Source organism: Carassius auratus, chromosome 42 (genome assembly GCF_003368295.1).
Source record: "Carassius auratus strain Wakin chromosome 42, ASM336829v1, whole genome shotgun sequence".
Taxonomy (NCBI): Eukaryota; Metazoa; Chordata; class Actinopteri; order Cypriniformes; family Cyprinidae; genus Carassius; species Carassius auratus.
In genome coordinates, this window is record NC_039284.1 from 3941024 (window position 1) to 3949262 (window position 8239).

Below are 8239 nucleotides of genomic sequence, written 5' to 3' on the forward strand. Positions count from 1 at the left end.
AGAGTGAATGGAAATGATGGAAATGCTCATTTTTGTAATCTATTTAACTTTAACCTTTGACACATAAATAAGTATTTTGATTTTTTTTAAATTAAAGATGAGAAATCATGGTTACACTTTATTTTATAGTACATATACTTACATGTACTTATAGTGTACTTATCTAAGAAAGTTCTGGTAACACAAGGTAACTACATGGGGTAGGGTTAGGTTTAGGGGTAGGTTCAGGGTTAGTACCTAGTTATTACATAGTTATTGTAATTACTATAATAAGTACATAGTATGTACATGAGGAACAGGACTGTAAAATAAAGTGCTACCGAAATCATTTTGCAGACCACTGCAAACCGGTAGATCTGCATTGCAAAAAGTGGTAAATGGTTAACTAGTTTAATTCAAGTAAAAAAAAAAATATATATATCATTGCACCAACCTATATATGAATATAAACACACACACACACACACACACACATATATATACCAACAACACTAATTTATTGGGTTAAATTTGGCAGAAATAGCATATCGTAATAGCAATTGCAGGTTACCGCTTTTAGCAGTGTGAATAAAAAAACTTTTTATTTTTATTTTTTTACGCATTTTCATTTTGGAAACTTGGCTAGTGAGTAACGACCCACTTACAAAAGTTTTTAAATATTTATTTCATCCAACATGTGAAATTGAATCTGTAATCTGAGTTCTACAAGCCTGAGCCGTAATACATCACTGGATGTGCGGCGTTCACAAACACTTCACAAGATTGTGCTACCACACAGAAAATAAGCCTCAAATATCACTGAGGGAAGATGAAAACCTCTCTTCTTGGCGTTCATGTGAAAAGGCAGCGCTGGGTTTTGAAGCGGGTGGGCCTGCTGAGGACACCAGTGTTTTTAATCACAGTGTCCTCCAGCGAGACGGCTTTGATAAACTCATCTGGAGAGGAGGACATTTGTTTGACACCATCTTTAAACACTGCAGCATTCAGATACAGAGCTGAGTATTTATTTCAATAACCTTCACCCCGACGGGGAAAACACGCCAGCCTCCTTCACACTTCAACCCTGATGCTGTTTGTTTTCAGCCACTGAACATGTTCAGTCTGTGTTTGTGGGCTTTGTCGTGGGATGTTTGACTAGTTCCCACAAACCCTGATGTGTTCTGGCTTGACAGTGAGGTAACTGCACCGAAACAAACCTGCAACAGCCCAGACCTGCAACACAACCTTGAGATCCGCTCGGATGAAGACACTTCTGGCTCTCCATCAGATGTCCATTACACCAAAACATTGACTCTTGAAGGATTTATTGAAGTAATCCATATTAATCTGTTATGTGGTGAAAAGATTTAATTAAGTATGCATTCACATATTAAAACTGATCAATGCACATACACTGAGCTTATTAAATATGGTAAAGCACAACATACACAATTCATCTTTAACATGCAATGCACAACACATTTAATTAAGCTCCTTAAAGTATTACTTCACCCAAAAATATAAGTTCTGTCACAACTTAATATTGTTCCAAACCCATAAGACGTCCATTCGTCTTCAAAACACAAATTGAGATGCTTTTATTGGAACCTGAGATATTTCTGGCCCTCCTTTGGAAGACTATTAAACCAAAACTTTGAAACCTAAAAAAAAAATATATGAAAAAGATGCAATGAACAGATTTAATTTATGTAAAGAATGAAAGCTTCTGGTACACGGAGCTCATCAAATATGGCAAGGTGTAAAATGCTAAATGTATCACTAATATCCATCTCTTAACACACAAACAGCGCACCATCCATGAGCCTCTCGACTCGTATCTGAGCAGAGCTTTGAGAAGCTGGAGAACTCGGTGAACTGTCTGTTTCTGGACTGTTTACAGGACAAACACATGAGGTTCAGTGCGTTCCTCACCCATTGGTCACGGCCTCGTTCGGTCACAGGTGTTTCCCATTTCTAAATCTCTCTGTGCAGCACAGTTTTGGGTGACAGGCCCCCCGCAGGTGTCTCTGACAGACCGCCGCTCATCTTTATCTGCAGCATAAAACAGCCCGGATCACACTACAGCACCCAGTGAGGAGAGACAACACGTGTTTTTAACATCAGACCTTCATCATCATCATCATCATCATCATGGAGCCGCAGAGAGCATCCGGGTGAAAGCCTGTTCGTTTATTGGATTAGTTCAGTTTAGTTATGGACAAGTGAGAAGATCTTAAAAGAGTCGTCCACGTTCAGAATGAGAATATCCTGATAATTCACTCTCCCACACGTCATCCCAGATCTTCATGTCTTTCTTTCTTCAGCTTCTTCAGCTTCACAATACCAGAGTCTGATCTAAACTATTGGGCATTTTTTCTACAAAGTAAATAAACGTGTATATGCTTCTTAACCACAAAAGTTTGTCTTTCACTAGCTCACGACGCACAAGATGTGCATTTGTGGTTAAACGTATATAAATGTTTATTTGTATGTCTTTCTTTTAGTAAATGAGTGATGTTTTCTCTAGATACGAGTCTTATTCCTCAGCTGTAGAGCTCTCTGAAGCTGCGCTGAGACTGCGATCCGATCTTCAGCACAGTGATCCTACTGAAGTCCATTATATGGAGGAAAATCCTGGAACGTTTTTCTCTAAAATCTTAATTTCTTTGCGACTGAAGAGTTGAACATCGCGGGTGACATGTGGGTGAGGGAATGATCAGGACATATTTACTCTGGAAGTGAACGAATCCTTTAAGATCAGAAGTGATATGATCTGCTATCTTTTGATCGTCTGTCTGAATCTGAGCCGGACCGAGTCTCAGCTTGTTCGTAATGTTGCTTTTTTCATGAAACTTACACACATTCAAGTGTTGATAAAAATAAATGCATGAAGATAAATAAAACAGGTTTGTTTTGTTTAAAAGCAATGACTTTCAGTTTTGTGAAAATGATAAAAAAAAAAACAGAAGTGGCTGACAAAAAAATAAAAAAATAAAAATCTATGCAATAATTTTTTTCCGTTTTTCTTTTCAGTTTTCAATTGTTTTATTTTCATTACTTTTTATGTGCTTTTGTAATTTATATTACATTTTTATATATGTATATATAAATTACTATTTAGGTTTGATATTATTTATAATATAAGTATTATTATTTAGGTTTTAGTTCAGTTTCTATATATATGTATATGTGTGTGTATAACAGCAGGACAGTGTCCCGCTCCTCCGGAGCGTCGTCTGTGCAGCGGGTGACATTGACGGCTCTGTAATTCCACCTGTGTGATGTGATTGACTTGGTGACGGCTGGAGTGACACAACCAGTGGTTATGTTTCCACGCCGAGCACAAGGTTTCCTGTGAGGATGTGTGCAGCAGCAGGCTTGAGGAGGAGGGCATTTGTTGACACCGCTGGGAAGCCGCTCACCTCCCCACTTTTAATGGCACAGAATTACAGGCCTGGCTGGCTTAAAACACATGATGCTGACAGGAATGACACGGCCACTTTCTGCCTCCATTAGAGGAGCCGGCGGCTCTTAAAGACCTGACGTGGACGTCCCGCTCTTCCTCCTTGACCATTATCCTCTGACACCTCTTATTTTCATATTGACATGTGTTAAGAGCCGTCAGGAAATCAGGCTTCCTGAGCGAGGAGCTGGAGAAATGTGCCATGTGCTTTCACATTACTGCATGCTTTTAATATTAATAAGATGAGACCAAGACAAGCAGAAGGGATTCATCCAAGAGAGAAAACAATATGAGTAGAATATCCTTAATGAAGCAAAAATCTGGATATATTTCTTATTTTTATCATTCTTTGTACTTGCATGCTAAAAGGATTTGCATAGGTCAAATAAAAAATGATGCTTGCTTGTGAAAGCCAAACTAATTCTGAATGCACCTTACAATAATTGTAATTATTAACATGCATGTTTGTAGGTAAAAACTGTGTCCAAATGTATTTACAAGTTAAATTTGTCCATTTGGTCACTCTTTTTACACTTCTCAAAATGACTGTAATTTTCCAAACACAGTTTATTTTCACACCACCAGCAAAAATCATCACAAATATAAAATCAGTATTCAGTATATCAACCAGAGTGACATGTGAGTGCACATCAGTGAAATATTTTTTTTATGGTTAGTTAAGAGCTCTCAATGCTTTTTATCACTGAAAAACATATGTAAAGATAATAATAATAAAATAGATTTTAAATTTTTAAAAAATTACAATCAATGGAAAAAAAAAAGATTTATGAACCTAAAACCACTATCGATTTAAAGATAAACTAATAAACAACTCAAGAGTTTTCCTTTGATTTCTTCATTAGTGATTTGATCTGTTTGATCTTATTTTCAGCCGTGTGGAAGGTCTGAGCAATCATGTGCACGCTCGCAGGTGAAAAGCACACACGTTTGCAGATAAACATCATGCATTCCTTTGTATATCTGGTCGCACATTTCACAGCAAAAATCAGCACAAACGCATCAGTGCTGGAGAAAACAACACCGAGCAGTTTGAGCTGCACAAGAGCATTATGGGTAGAGGCTTTGACAGCTTGTGATGTAACGGGGAAGGTTTCAGACACAGAGCGCCGTCAAGCTCACTCACACACAAAGGCCTGTGTGAAGAGGAAAGAAAGCTTTGTGGTGTGTGTGTCACTCATTAAACCTCACACTCTTAACGCTGTGTGTGTGTGTGTGTGTGTTTATTATGATGGTCAGAGCGCTGCAGTATTTTTAGACTGGGTTTGATTTCAACCTGAGATGACGTTCCTCTAGATCTCTTCATCTGCTGGATTTCTTTTACAATCAGAAGAATAAATGATTCATCCCTAAATTTAGATGTGCTTCCCTTTGTGTGGAAAAAAAATTCATTTCTAGCCTTTGAAAGATGAAATGCAGGACTATTTGTGGACGAATGGATTGCTATTTCTACACGCTGTGTTATATCTATTTAAAACATCTATTTACAAAGCATCCTCTTTTTAACTTTAATAATAATAATAATGATACATGTGGAAGATCATTATAATAGTGACAGATGTGTGACTGCAGCAGAATTGAGATTGAAACTCAAATCGAATGAAGAAGCTCTTCAGAAACATCTTCACGTCTGACAGGATCTGACGTTTGCTGCTTTTATCAGTCAGATTGTTTATTTGAATTCAATTCAATATTGGGTTCTGATAATGAAATGTAAATGGAGTCCTATAAATGATCAAAATAAAGCAGGTGTGGATAATTAGATGTACGTATCTATTGAAGAGTGACAGCACAATTCGTTTTACAATTAGCTTCGTATCTGGACACTGTCAACAAGTCAACCATTCTCCAAAAGTGCAGAAAATACAACGGTTTAATTCAGATCTCAATTAATGGAGTGTGTCAGAACCTTCATGATCTTCACATGTGGGTTTTTAATGAAATTAATACTTTTATTCATCAAGGATGCATTAAATTGAACAAAAGTGACAGTAAAGACGTTTATAATATTATAGAAAATTTCAAATAATTCAAAGAAATGCTGTTCTTCTGAACTTTCTGTTCATCTGTGAATCCTGGAAAATAAAATGTATCACAGTTTCCACAAAAATATTGAGCAGCACAACTGTGTTCAACATTGATAATAATCAGAAATGTGTCTTGAGCAGTAAATCATCATATTATTCTGATTTCTGAAGATCATGTGACACTGAAGACTGGAGGAATGATGCTGAAAATACAGCGGAGCATCACAGAAATATATTACAGAGAAATACACTGATTCACACAGAAAACAGATGATTTACAGAATAATATTCCACTGTTTTTATTTTATTTATTTTTGATCAAATTAATGCAGCTCTGCTGAGCAGAGGAGACTTTACTTACAGTCCCACAATCGTCTGATCAGATACTATGACCTGTTAAAATAAACCAGACATGAACACACTCCATCACACTTTCAGCACAGCTACAAACACACATGCACACATTAATAACATTAACAACATTTGCTAATCTAAATATAGACCAACAAACAGCCTTAAAACCTGACTGTATTCACTGTCTCCGTCCCACCCTGCATTGTTTCATTCAGAAACACGTCACATCATGGGATACAAACGCTCCCATTGTAATATCTGTCCTCTGACAGACTGTAAATCATGCAGCGATTGTGTCATAATTCTGTGTAATTCTAGATGCACATATATCTCTGTTAGTGTAACACTGCCCAGCATTGTTTCTGCTTCCACGGCACACCAGACGCCTTCAGAAGGACAGCACTGTTTCAACAAGCCACTCAAAAACAGCCAAGACACGACTATACAAGCATGTACATACAAATCTAGAAAAGAGCGTCTTCTCTGTCTGTTCAGAAACATATAGAAACACACACACACTCTGCTCATCAACACTCAGCAGCGCTTCACTGCACACCGATGTGTGTGTGTGTGTGTTTCTATATGTTTCTGAAGCAGAGATGTTTAGTGCGTTTACAGCCTCAATGACTTAATGCTATTAGTGTGTTTAAGCAGCAGGTGTGAGGTCAGAGGTCAAGCACTGATCAGCACACACTCCTGAGGTTCGGGATGCTAATCTTCACCCGCGTGATCAATGAGAGAAAGACGTGTGTGTTAGAGGAGGTGAAACACACACACACACACACACACACACACACACACTCACTTCTGTTACAAATAAATAATGCCTTAAATTGCAGTGCTTCAGTATTAAGAGATGTGCAGATTCATAATTATTTATATAGTAAAACCCATATTGACATTAATTTTGGAATTTCGTTTTCAAAAAAATCCTTAAAAAGTCCACAGGGATCTTTAAATAATATAAATGTAATTATAGTTCATACAAAATCATGAGTGCATGCTATAAACTGAAATAAATGTGTTAAATTGCAGTGCTTCAGTATGAGATGTGCATAATATTATTTCATATGTTTGCAGTTAAACACATTGTGACATTACTTTTAGGATTTGGTTTAAAAAGATAATTTCTGAGGGATTTTTAAGCAATACTTTTCTTTTTTTTTGAGTTTTTATTAAATTCAGAATGCATGCTACAAATGCATCTATAACAATCATTAGAATAATATCTTGTCACAGTGAATGTGATGCAGTGCAGCTGAACGGTGTGTGTGTCTCTCTGTGCTCGTGTGTAATGAATAATGATAGGGCTGGGAAATGGCTAATGAATGAATCCAGTTTACATTTGAGTGATAGAGCTCTCGTTTGATTGGTGTCCCGTGAGAGACCGCCCTGCCATCCTCTATAGCCCCTTTAATTGGTCATTTGACATGAGTAACCTGACTGCACATCCGTGAACTGTCAGCCGAGACGTTTAACCCCCCGCAGAAACACCCTGAGAAGGCAATAATAACAGCACAAAGAGCTGCACATGAAGACACATTAATGATCGATCCAAAGCTAACTCTGCACCAGAGAACAAACACATTCATGCACATCATCTTACAAAATCTGCCATATTTACCCAGAGAACGAGGTGTTCGGAGCAGCTCTTCCTCTCAGCGTGTTAGCACAATTACAAACACAGTCCAGTGTGTGTTACCCCAGACACATTGACTGCAGCTCAACACACACACACACACACACACACACACACTCGGGTCAGAGCAGGGGTCCTGTACAGTGCTGTGGACGGCCAGCAGGGGACAGTAGTAAGTCATGGACGGATGGAGGAGCCTGCAGGAAAACTGCACACAAAAGACTTTCTTTGTTGCTCCAGATAATGAAAGAATGTCGGAGCAGCTACTTCACAAAAGATCCGCACAACACACGAGCAATAACACACAGAAACAGCCCTGAGTTTAGAAGATCACACCGAACACAAACACACTTCACATTCCCAGTGGAACCAGCACAGACTCTCAAACAACCTCTCACTGAAAGAAGACAAGAGAAAAAATACAAATATATACAAACATCTGCATGCATTTTATTCCCCAGCAGGAGTTATACATACACTTCACACAACTTCCCCTGAATGTGTGGAAACAGACATTCATATCATCTGCTTCCTAAAACCAACAAACACAGGAATGGGACACTTATTTTCCAGTTGAAAAAGGAAAAGATATATATATATATAAAACTGAAAATTATATTACAAACTACAAACATTAGACGTGATGGAAATCTTTCACAATCATTTGAACGGTCAATGAACAGTATTTCTTTTATTTTTACACACACACACACACACACACACACACACACACACACACACTGTTCAGTTTCCTTGTAG

General features: G+C 37.8%; 1 long non-coding RNA gene across 1 annotated transcript; it reads right to left on the reverse strand.

The window, feature by feature from the left end:
- Positions 1–603: 603 nt before the first annotated feature.
- LOC113060442 (uncharacterized) lies at positions 604–7576 on the reverse strand. Its single transcript, XR_003278250.1, has 3 exons — positions 7466–7576; positions 1912–2031; positions 604–1326 (listed from the first exon to the last, which is right to left on the reverse strand). It is a non-coding gene; the product is annotated as an uncharacterized LOC113060442 (long non-coding RNA).
- Positions 7577–8239: the final 663 nt, after the last annotated feature.